Source organism: Oncorhynchus gorbuscha, linkage group LG15 (assembly GCF_021184085.1).
Source record: "Oncorhynchus gorbuscha isolate QuinsamMale2020 ecotype Even-year linkage group LG15, OgorEven_v1.0, whole genome shotgun sequence".
Taxonomy (NCBI): domain Eukaryota; kingdom Metazoa; phylum Chordata; class Actinopteri; order Salmoniformes; family Salmonidae; genus Oncorhynchus; species Oncorhynchus gorbuscha.
The window spans coordinates 17833315-17846283 of NC_060187.1; the positions used below are offsets into that span (position 1 = coordinate 17833315).

The 12969-nt window shown below is 42.9% G+C and overlaps 1 long non-coding RNA gene across 1 annotated transcript; it reads left to right on the forward strand.

Moving 5' to 3' along the window:
• Nucleotides 1-10597: 10597 nt before the first annotated feature.
• On the forward strand, nt 10598-12864 carry LOC123996682. The gene is made up of 3 exons (XR_006832023.1): nt 10598-10906; nt 12369-12476; nt 12549-12864. It is a non-coding gene; the product is annotated as an uncharacterized LOC123996682 (long non-coding RNA).
• The last annotated feature ends 105 nt before the right edge of the window (nt 12865-12969 follow it).

Sequence of the window (12969 nt, forward strand, 5' to 3'; positions counted from 1 at the left end):
TTGCAGTGATAAATTCATTAACTTCTTTGAGGAAAAGATTATGATTATTAGAAAGCAAATTACGGACTCAAATCAAATCAAATCAAATCAAATCAAATCTCTTTCAAACAAATCAAAATCAAATTTATTTATATAGCCCTTCGTACATCAGCTGATATCTCAAAGTGCTGTACAGAAACCCAGCCTAAAACCCCAAACAGCAAACAATGCAGGTGTAAAAGCACGGTATTCCTCCAAACCTCAGTTGTCCTGAGTCTGCACAACTCTGCCAGGACCTAGGATCAAGAGAGACGCTCAAGTGTTTTAGTACTATATCTCTTGACACAATGATGAAAATAATCATGGCCTCTAAACCTTCAAGCTGCATACTGGACCCTATTCCAACTAAACTACTGAAAGAGCTGCTTCCTGTGCTTGGCCTCCTATGTTGAACATAATAAACGGCTCTCTATCCACTGGATGTGTACCAAACTCACTAAAAGTGGCAGTAATAAAGTGTCTCTTGAAAAAGCCAAACCTTGACCCAGAAAATATAAAAAACTATCGGCCTATATCGAATCTTCGATTCCTCCCAAAAATTTTAGAGAAGGCTGTTGCGCAGCAACTCACTGCCTTCCTGAAGACAAACAATGTATAGAAAATTATTCAGTCTGGTTTTAGACCCCATCATAGCACTGAGACGGCACTTGTGAAGGTGGTAAATGACATTTTAATGGCATTGGACTGAGGCTCTGCATCTGTCCTCGTGCTCCTAGACCTTAGTGCTGCTTTTGATACCATTGATCACCACATTCTTTTGGAAAGATTGGAAACCCAAATTGGTCTACACGGACATGTTCTGGCCTGGTTTAGATCTTATCTGTTGGAAAAATATCAGTTTGTCTCTGTGAATGGTTTGTCCTCTGACAAATCAACTGTAAATTTCGGTGTACCTCAAGGTTCCGTTTTAGGACCACTATTGTTTTCACTATACATTTTACCTCTTGGGGATGTTATTCGAAAACATAATGTTAACTTTCACTGCTATGCGGATGACACACAGCTGTACATTTCAATGAAACATGTTGAAGCCCCAAAATTTCCCTCGCTAGAAGCATGTGTTTCAGACATAAGGAAGTGGATGGCTGCAAACTTTCTACTATTAAACTCGGACAAAACAGAGATGCTTGTTCTAGATCCCAAGAAACAAAGAGATCTTCTGTTGAATCTGACAATTAATCTTAATGGTTGTACAGTCGTCTCAAATAAAACTGTGAAGGACCTCGGCGTTACTCTGGACCCTGATCTCTCTTTTGAAGAACATATCAAGACCATTTCGAGGACAGCTTTTTTCCATCTACGTAATATTGCAAAAATCAGAAACTTTCTGTCCAAAAATGATGCAGAAAAATTAATCCATGCTTTTGTCACTTCTAGGTTAGACTACTGCAATGCTCTACTTTCCGGCTACCCGGATAAAGCACTAAATAAACTTCAGTTAGTGCTAAATACGGCTGCTAGAATCCTGACTAGAACCAAAAGATTTGATCATATTACTCCAGTGCTAGCCTCTCTACACTGGCTTCCTGTCAAAGCAAGGGCTGATATCAAGGTTTTACTGCTAACCTACAAAGCCTTACATGGGCTTGCTCCTACCCATCTCTCTGATTTGGTCCTGCCGTACATACCTACACGTACGCTACGGTCACAAGATGCAGGCCTCCTAATTGTCCCGAGAATTTCTAAGCAAACAGCTGGAGGCAGGGCTTTCTCCTATAGCAGTCTGCCTACCCATGTCAGAGACGCAAACTCGGTCTCAACCTTTAATTCTTTACTGAAGACTCATCGCTTCAGTGGGTCATATGATTGAGTGTAGTCTGGCTCAGGAGTGGGAAGGTGAACGGAAAGGCTCTGGAGCAACGAACCGCCCTTGCTGTCTCTGCCTGGCCGGTTCCCCTCTTTCCACTGGGATTCTCTGCCTCTAACCCTATTACAGGGGCTGAGTCACTGGCTTACTGGGGCTCTCTCATGCCGTCCCTGCAGGGGGTGCGTCACCTGAGTGGGTTGATTCACTGTTGTGGTCATCCTGTCTGGGTTGGCGCCCCCCCCCTTGGGTTGTGCCGTGGCGGAGATCTTTGTGGGCTATACTCAGCCTTGTCTCAGGATGGTAAGTTGGTGGTTGAAGATATCCCTCTAGTGGTGTGGGGGCTGTGCTTTGGCAAAGTGGGTGGGGTTATATCCTTCATGTTTGGCCCTGTCCGGGGGTGTCCTCGGATGGGGCCACAGTGTCTCCTGACCCCTCCTGTCTCAGCCTCCAGTATTTATGCTGCAATAGTTTGTGTCGGGGGGCTAGGGTCAGTTTGTTATATCTGGAGTACTTCTCCTGTCCTATTCAGTGTCCTGTGTGAATCTAAGTGTGCGTTCTCTAATTCTCTCCTTCTTTCTTTCTCTCTCTCGGAGGACCTGAGCCGTAGGACCATGCCCCAGGACTACCTGACATGATGACTCCTTGCTGTCCCCAGTCCACCTGGCCATGCTGCTGCTCCAATTTCAACTGACCTGAGCCCTAGGACCATGCCCCAGGACTACCTGACATGATGACTCCTTGCTGTCCCCAGTCCACCTGGCCATGCTGCTGCTCCAGTTTCAACTGTTCTGCCTTACTATTATTTGACCATGCTGGTCATTTATGAACATTTGAACATCTTGGCCATGTTCTGTTATAATCTCCACCCGGCACAGCCAGAAGAGGATTGGCCACCCCACATAGCCTGGTTGCTCTCTAGGTTTCTTCCTAGGTTTTGGCCTTTCTTGGGAGTTTTTCCTAGCCACCGTGCTTCTACACCTGCATTGCTTGCTGTTTGGGGTTTTTGGCTGGGTTTCTGTACAGCACTTTGAGATATCACCTGATGTACAAAGGGCTATATAAATAAATTTGATTTGATTTGATTTGAAACAACATTTCATTGTATTAAATCATTATGGTCTAAATTGCACATATAGGCTGTGACAATGAAATAAAAATGACGTGAAAATGCCTTATTAGGCTCAGTCTATAGTGCCTTTGAATTGACTTTTAAAAACACGAGTTTGGCCAGATGTGGCTTCAGACTCATGCGATGGTGCCTGGAGAGCAGGCCAGCAGTGGGGATGCTACACACCGCGTCACTCTTGCAAGGCTGGGCAGGAATGCGGAGTTATTGTTTTTTTTGTTTTTTAATTCTGTTGGTAGGCCTAAAGATTTTTAGGTAAAATAACCCTGTCAAAATAGAAAGCTTCTTGAAAGAGGTAATATGTCAACCCTATTGGCCCAAAAGCAAGCAATTGTATAGATAATATAATGAAAATGAGTGAAACTTTTAAGAGATCTAATTTTTTGTTTATAAATACTTCAATGACACACACTTAGCTAGCTAACCACCAGTACACCATCATACTTTCAGGATATGCGCCAAGTATCACGATACCAAGTAGTGGCCTATACTGTTCGCCCCAGACGCTTGTTCACTTTTTCTAAACGTCCTCCAAAAACTTTTCACTGAAAATCACACTTTTCTATGAAAAGAGATTAAACATCAATGTTATCAGATGTAAGTGCAGGTCCTCTCTTACAAAGAATTGAAAACGTTTATGAACAAAAATGATGTTCTACAGTGGTGAATAATAAGGAGACATGTAATAAAGCAGGGTCATCTCTTCAAGTCAACCATGGTTTCAAGACTGAGAAGACAGATAATGAACAAGATGGTCATGATTTTTAGGAAGACTGCAAACTTTCAAATGAAAGGTAGAAAATAAGCTTGTCTTGGAATTAGATAAACTGCTATACAGGTTGTTAAATTGCTTAACATTACAGTAATCAGAGAGTGGAACGGAAACATAGAAATGCATGCCTCCCATGTCCTTTCCAACCATACATTTGTGTTAGTTTTATCAATAGGGGTGCACTTCCTATAGAATGTACATTGACACAGTCCACATAACACCACTGAAAACTTTTTATTATGACACTTAGAGCAACGTGTGTTTTTGGTCATGAAGTTAGGTGAAACACAAATAAAGTAAAGTAAATATGTGTGTGTGTGTCAAATCAGTGGATTATAGCTGAGTCACTTGCCATAGGCCTACGAGAGGGGGAGGGGGGGGGCTATGTGACACATTTTATTTGTCACATGCGCATGCGCTGAATACAACTTACAGTGAAATGCTTACTTACAAGCCCTTAACCAACAATGCAGTTTTATGAAAAATAAGTGTTAAGTAAAAAAATCAATCAGGTTTAAAAAAAGAGCAGCAATAAAATAATAGTAGCGAGGCTGGGTAATGGTACAGAGTCAATGTGCGGGGGGCACAGGTCAGTCGAGGTAATTGAGCTAATATATACATTTTATTTTTTAATTTCACCTTTATTTAACCAGGTAGGCTAGTTGAGAACAAGTTCTCATTTGCAACTGCGACCTGGCCAAGATAAAGCATAGCAGTGTGAGCAGACAACACAGAGTTACACATGGAGTAAACTATTAACAAGTCAATAACACAGTAGGGAAAAAAAGGATAGGATAGGTAGGATAGGTAGAGTTAAAGTGACTATGCATAGATAATAAAAAGAGAGTAGCAGCAGCATAAAAGAGGGGTGGGATAATGCAAATAGTCTGGGTAGCCATTTGATTAGCTGTTCAGGAGTCTTATGTCTTGAGGGTAGAAGCTGTTAAGAAGCCTTTTGGATATAGACTTGGCCCTCCGGTACCGCTTGCCGTGCGGTATCAGAGAGAACAGTCTATAACTATGGTGGCTGGAGTCTTTGACAATTTTTAGGGCCTTCCTCTGACACCGCCTAGTATAGAGGTCCTGGATGTCAGGAAGCTTGGCCCCAGTGATGTACTGGGCTGTACGCACTACTCTCTGTAGTGTCTTGTGGTCGGAGGCCAAGCAGTTTCCATACCAGGCAGTGATGCAACCAGTCAGGATGCTCTCGATGGTGCAGCTGTAGAACCCCTATAGGCTGTCTCATCATTGGCGGTGATCAGGCCTACCACTATTGTGTCGCAAAATGAATGTGTTGGAGTCGTGCTGGCCATGGAGTCATGGAGTCATGGGTGAACAGGGAGTACAGGACGGGACTGAGCACGCACCCATGACGGGCCCCTGTGTTGAGGATCAGCGTGGCGGATGTGTTGTTACGTACCCTTACCACCTGGGGGCGGCACGTTAGGAAGTCCAGGATCCTGTTGCAGAGGGAGGTATTTATTCTCAGGGTCCTTAGCTTAGTGATGAGCTTTGAGGGCATTATGGTGTTGAACGCTGAGCAGTAGTCAATGAATAGCATTCTCAAGTAGGTGTTCCTTTTGTCCATTTGGGAAAGGGCAGTGTGGAGTGTAATAGAGATTGCATCATCTATGGATCTGGTGGGGCAGTATGCAAATTGGAGTAGGTCTAGAGTTTCTGGGATAATGGTGTTGATGTGAGCCATGACCAGCCTTTCAAAGCACTTCATGGCTACAGACGTGAGTGCTAAGGGTTGGTAGTTATTTAGGCAGGTTACCTTAGTGTTCTTGGGTACAGGGACTAAGGTGGTCTGCTTGAAACTATCACATTGTATACATGATTGGAGACATGTTTTTATTTCTTATATATTTTATTTTATTTCACCTTTATTTAACCAGGTGGGCTAGTTGAGAACAAGTTCTCATTTGCAACTGCGACCTGGCCAAGATAAAGCATAGCAGTGTGAACAGACAACACATAGTTACACATGGAGAAAACAATAAACAAGTCAATAACATAGTAGGAAAAAAAATCTATATACATTGTGTGCAAAAGGCATGAGGAGGTAGGCAATAAATAGGCCATAGGAGCGAATAATTACAATTTAGCAGATTAACACTGGAGTGATAAATGATCAGATGAACATGTGCAGGTAGAGATACTGGTGTGCAAAAGATCAGAAAAGTAAATAAAATAATAAAACAGTATGGGGATGAGGTAGGTAAATTGGGTGGGCTATATACCGATGGACTATGTACAGCTACAGCGATCGGTTAGCTGCTCAGATAGCAGATGTTTGAAGTTGGTGAGGGAGATAAAAGTCTCCAACTTCAGAGATTTTTGCAATTCGTTCCAGTCGCAGGCAGCAGAGAACTGGAAGCAAATGAGGTTTTGGCTTTAGTGATGATCAGTGAGATACACCTGCTGGAGCGCGTGCTACGGGTGGGTGTTGCCATCGTGACCAGTGAACTGAGATAAGGCGGCGCTTTACCTAGCATAGACTTGTAGATGACCTGGAGCTAGTGGATCTGGCGACGAACATGTAGCGAGGGCCAGCCGACTAGAGCGTACAGGTCTCAGTGGTGGGTGGTATAAGGTGATTTAGTAACAAAACGGATGGCACTGTGATAAACTGCATCCAGTTTGCTGAGTAGAGTATTGGAAGCTATTTTGTGGATGACATCGCCGAAGTCGAGGATCGGTTTGTTTATAATGTTCAGATCATTACTTGTCGGCTGGTATTGTTTGCCGGGTTCGTTATTACGCCCGTTGTTTATGGGTAACCTGTATTTCACACACCTTTAGTATTTGTTTTATACTGGTGCTGTTCGTGGAATAAATGAACTTGTACACTCATCTCTGCTCTCTTGCGCCTGATTCTGTGCACCAGTTACCCACAGACTGACACCGTAATAACGAGTACACAATACACACAGCACGAAAGCCGAAACAACAAAGCACAGGTGCTCACAAGACCAACGGACATGGGAACAATAACCGACCAAGACAATGATGAAAAGAGAGCACACATATACAATTACTAAATCAGGGGGAATGGGAACCAGGTGTGCGTAATGAGACAGTTCAGTGACGCCTAGTGGCCGGTAACGTAGACCTCCGGAACTGGTGCATGGAATGAGCAGCAGTACCAAGGGGATCCGTGACAGAAACATGTTAGTATTACAGACTCGGCCAGGGACAGGTTGAACATGTCAGTGAAGACGGCCACGTCGACCAGCTGGTCAGTGCATGCTCGGAGTATACGTCCTGGTTATCCATCTGGCCCTGTGAATGTTGACCTGTTTAAGGGTCTTACTCACATCGGCTACGGAGAGCGTGATCACACAGTCATCCGGAACAGCTGATGCTCTCATGCATTCTTCAATGTTGCTTGCCTCGAAGTGATCATAGAAGTGATTTAGCTCATCTGGTAGACTCTTGTCACTGGGCAGCTCGCGGCTGTGCATCCCTTTGTAGTCTGTAATAGTTTGCAAGCCCTGCCACATCCGAAGAACGTCGGAGCCGGTGTGGTACGAGTCAAACTTAGCCCTGTATTGACGCTTTGCCTAGTTGATGGTTCGTCGAAGGGCTTAGCGGGATTTCTTATGAGCGTCCGGGTTAGTGTCTCGTTTCCTTGAAAGCGGCAGCTCTAACCTTTAGCTGTAAGTCTGTAATCCATGGCTTCTGGTTGGGGTATGTACGTACGGTCACTGTGGGGACGACATCATCAATGCACTTATTGATGAAGATGATGTGATGTATTCCTCAATGCCATTGGATGAATCCCAGAACATATTCCAGTCTGTGCTAGCAAAACAGTCCTATAGTGTAGCATCCGCGTCATCTGACTACTTCATTATTGACAGAGTCACTGGTGCTTCCTGCTTTAGTTTTTGCTTGTATGCCGGAAACAGGAGTATAGAATTATGGTCAGATTTGCCAAATGGAGGGTGAGGGAGAGCTTTGTACACGTCTGTGTTTGGAGTGAACGTAGTCTAGAGTTTTTTCCTCTGGTTGCATATTTAACCTGCTGATAGAAATGAGGTAAAATGGATTTACGATCCCCTGCATTAAATTCCCTGGCCACTAGGAGCGCCGGCTCTGGATGAGTGTTTTCCTGTTTGCTTATGGCCTTATACAGCTCATTGAGTGCGGTCTTAGTGCCAGCATTGGTTTGTGGTGGTAAATAGACAGCTACGAAAAATATAGATGAAAACTCTCTTGGTAAATAGTGTGGTCTACAGCTTATCATGAGATACTCTACCTCAGGCAAGTGAAACCTCAAGACTTCCTTAATATTCGATGTGCACCAGCTGTTTACAAATGTGCACCAGCTGTTGTTTACAAATATACACAGACTGCCACCCCTCGTCTTACCGGAGGCAGCTGTTCCATCTTGCCGATGTAGCATAAACCCCGGCAGCTATATGTTATCCATGTCTTCGTTCAGCCACGACTCGCTGAAACATAAGATATTACAGTTTTTAATGTCCCGTTGGTAGGATATTCATTATCGTAGCGCATCTATTTTGTTATCCAATGATTGTACGTTGGCTAATATGTAGTCACCTGGAAAAGTGAATTTGTGGAATTTCCTTCCTTCTTAATGCATTTGAGCCAATCAGTTCTGTTGTGACAAGGTAGGGTGGTATACAGAAGATAGCCCTATTTGACAAGGGTCCATATTATGGCAAGAACAGCTCAAATAAACAAAGAAAAACGACAGTCCATAATATCTTTAAGACATGAAGGTCAGTCAATACGGAACATTTCAAGGCCTTTGAACGTTTCTTCAAGTGCAGTCGCATAGACCATCAAGCGCTATGATGAAACTGGCTCTCATTCAGACCACCACAGGAATGGAAGACCCAGAGTTACCTCTGCTGCAGAGGATAAGTTCATTAGAGTTACCAGCCTCAGAAATTGCAGCCCAAATAAATGCTTCACAGAGTACAAGTAACATACACATCCCAACATCAACTGTTCAGAGGAGACTGTATGAAGCAGGCCATCTTGGTCGAATTGCTGCAAAGAAACCACTATTTAAGGACACCAATAATAAGAAGAGACTTGCTTGAGCCAAGAAACACGAGCAATAGACATTAGACAGGTGGAAATTTGTCCAAATTGAAGATTTTTGTTTTCTAATCGAGACCCGGTGTGGGTGAACGGATGATCTCTGCATGTGTATTTCCCACTGTAAAGCATGGAGGAGGAGGTGTTATGCTTTGCTGGTGCCACTTTCTGTGATTTATTTAGAATTGAAGGCACACTTAACCAGCATGGATATCACAGCATTCTGCAGCGATACACCATCCAATCTGGTTAAGGCTTAGTGCTACTAAATTTGTTTTTCAACAGGACAATGATCCAACACACCTCCAGGCTGTGTAAGGGCTATTTGACCAAGAATGAGAGTGATGGAGCACTGCATCAGATGATCTGGCCTCCACAATCCCCAACCTCGTCCAAATTGAGATAGTTTGTGATGAGTCGGACTGCATAGTGAAGGAAAAGCAGCCAAACAGTGGTCAGGATATGTGGGAACTCCTTCAAAACTGTTGGAAAAGCATTCCAGATTAATCTGGTTGAGAGAATGACAAGAGTGTGCAAAGCAGTCATCAAGGCAAAGGGCGGCTACTTTAAAGAATGTCAAATATGAAATATATTTCGATTTGTTTAACACTTTTGGTTACGACATGATTCCATAAGTGTTATTTCATAGTGTTAATATCTTCACTATTATTCTACAACGTAGAAAATAGTAAAAATACATTGTAAAAACCTTGAATGAGTAGGTGTTCTAAAATGTTTGACCAGTAGTGTATATATCATTTATAAGTCCAAAACTGGATGTAGAAACTACAAATTGCCTGTTAAGTATATCAAAAGTGTGCGAGTTTGAACATGTGTCCATTAGGCCTATTGATTAAAAAAAGTTCAGCATGTATTAGATTGAGCAATAAAAGCCCCACTTTTATTCCATGGGCTGGGATCCGCACTGGGTAGCTGTTACAAGAGCGCATTTTTCTCTGGCTGTCCACCGGTTTCAAAAACAATGATTGATAGGCAGCTTAAACTGCTTGAATTCAACCATTATTGTGTTCAAATTCACATTTAGATTTGTGAACAGCCATCCACAACATCCACAATCCGTAAGGCGCAAATAGCTAAATGAGAGAGCAGCGGTGTGAGTCACATCAATGCACTATATAGATATCAATACGTGATATCCGTATCGCCGAAGACTATACCACTGCTGTCATCCTTACCTCCAAGCGTTTATTAAAAAATTGGATAATCTTTGAATGCCTACAGCAGTCGTACCACTGGAAGACACAGCTCGGACTGTAGCCTACAAAAGCCTATTCCTGCTCTTTGCAATCCATCAAACCCATTTGGTGTGTCATCATAGTGTTCACTGATTTGTAGTCAGACTCGCTCAAGTGGAACACATTTAAATTTGCGCCTTCATTCAATGCTGATTTGAATGTCATTGAGAAAACATAGGTGTCAAATGTTTTTTTTACAAACCTCCTTTCTGAATTTAAAAGTAATCTTCGAAGTAATCACCTAGTTTTCAAAAGTATCTGTAATCTGATTACAATATTTTTGACTGGTAATGTAACGAATTACAGTTACTGGGTTATGTAATCCCTTACCAACCCTGGTTGTAGTAAAGCTTTTGCAATCCCTTTATTTTTGCTTGCTATATTTCTGCTGACTCATTACGGACTCAAACGAACGAAACCTCTCTATATCCACTACTCTCAAGTCCCAAACTATTTTTATTCTGATTGTGGGCGGTGTTCGATGACGTCGCCCACTGTATGCGCTTTCAGTAGAAGTCAGAGGTAGGCCAACAGTAAAAATCTGCATACATTGCGGAGATGGTCAACCAGATTTGAACACAATCAGATCACAATGAGACTTTTATGAGTATACACCCGTGTTTTCAATGCGATATTTGTATTCTGATGGCAGAAATCGCAAAAAAAATCAAGATTAGACGCGACCTGGGCAGCGACAATCAAGCGAACAAGTTTTTCGCACTTGATCGTTTGAGATCCACACATCCATAATTAGTTGTTAAACAACAGTCCTGATCCGGGAATCGGATTGGCTATTTGCACTTCAGGGAAACACTGTCACTACTGCTAAGGTAAACTGTCATTATCAGCACTCTCTTAATCTGTTAAGAGTTTCTAGGCTATAGCCTATTTACGATTTGTGATGTAGAGTATCGCGAAAAGATATTCGCCGATATCGCAACCAAACTAGTCAATGTCATTTGATTTCGGCCATGACCAGAGGTGAAAAAAAGATGTAATTTCGTCACATATGTTATTTAACTGTGCGATGTGGAATGTACACAAGCAGGCACGATGTTTTCATCGGACTGTCAAACAAACCACTTCAAAAAGTAGGCTACTTGTGCACATTCATCCACTTTCAAATAATTCCAGCATCGGAAACAGTGCACTGGTCAACGCAACGAGGGGCTTATATCATTGATTAAACGTTCCATTCATAAAATGTTTTGTTCACGCAGCAGTTTTACAACAGAACGGGGTCAATTTGATCCCCCCCCCCCCCCCCAAGGAAAGTCTGCCTTTTATCACCGTGCACTTTGGGAACAGCACAAAAGCGCGCTGCTCTGTAACCTCATCTGCTGCAGCGAAACGCGACCATCTGTCATTATTCCTACACTTTTTTGGTGTTTTAATTGACGTCTCTTTCCATCATCATGGCGGGTACACAGGCCTGTAGTGATGATAATGTAGACCTATTATTTATTTGATACGGACAAATGGCCCACATATCAACAGCTTGCCCAATGGATCTAGTCGCAAGTTCAGCCTGTAAAGCCTCTCCTGTACAATTTCTATAAGCACAGCCTACACACACGCCGCTGAGTTACCCGATGGAGGCAACAGCACAATGAACCACCTGGGTGTGAATGGTAGATCAATTGATCTAGGCTGTTGCCTAGTGGGAACAAAATAGCCTTTTCAGAGGGAGGCGAGATATACACTTTTCCAGATGCATCTTCATGACATCATCGGATGAAATATAGACTATTATATAGGTTTACCTGCTGACAGCGTAGCCTACCAGCAATACCACTTTCCCATTGGAATAAAGTTTAGATCAGCCCAGATATCGATGCGGGCTTGCAGTAACCTACTATTTTTATTTAACCAGGTGGCGGCAGCGTAGCCTAGTGGTAAGAATGTTAAAATCCCCGAGCTGACAAGGTACATATCTGTCATTCTGCCCCTGAACAAGGCAGTTAACCCACTGTTCCTAGGCCGTCATTGAAAATAAGAATTTGTTCTTAACTGACTTGCCAGGTTAAATAAAGGTAAAATACAATTTAAAAGTCAGTTTAAGAACAAATGCTTATTCACAATGACGGCCTAGGAACAGGGGCAGAACAGACAGATTTTGACCGTGGCAACTCAGGGATTCGATCAACCAACCTTTCGGTTACTGGCACAACGTTATAACCACTAGGCTACCTGCGGGCCCTATTCGAACAAGTGTCAACTTTCCATACATGTTTAGGTCTAGTTAGGACTAATTGTTCGCAAATAAAACCCACTGTCTCCCGATCCATACAGGCATGCATCCTAGTTCATCTACTATCCAGCTTGTTCTCACCTCAGTGTCAGCAGTCTTGAACCGGGTGCTAGGATGCTGTGGCCATTATTGGAGACGTTACACTCCAGGTAAGTATATGGTCAGCAGGCCAGCATTGGACAATTCTAGGATTTTTGACTCTTTGTTCTACATGTTTTCAGAAGAGGATACGTTATCTTGTCCTGTAAGAGAAACCCAACCAGCACGCCGCTCCAGCTCTGTGAGACCCTGGGTTTGGGATGTTCATCATGACCTGGCCCTGGCATATGGGAATTCCAATGACCTGCACTGAAGAGAAAATGTGAAAGGCTCTTCTTTACTTGGTTTTCATTTTTGTTTATACCCCATTCTCAGCCTACTGGTAGGTGATTGGTCCGTTTCAGCCAGATCCTGTTGAGCTCTTGCCAAATAAAACCATACATATAATTCATGAAACCAGGGTATGTACAGTAAGTCGTGTATAATAAATTATATTTAAGGAAATGTTTGTCTGGCTAATATCTATGGAGTCCATTTTACTGGGTTGGTGTCAGTAGGTCTCGTCTTAGCTGTAAAGGTCACAACCTACCTCTTTACCTCTGA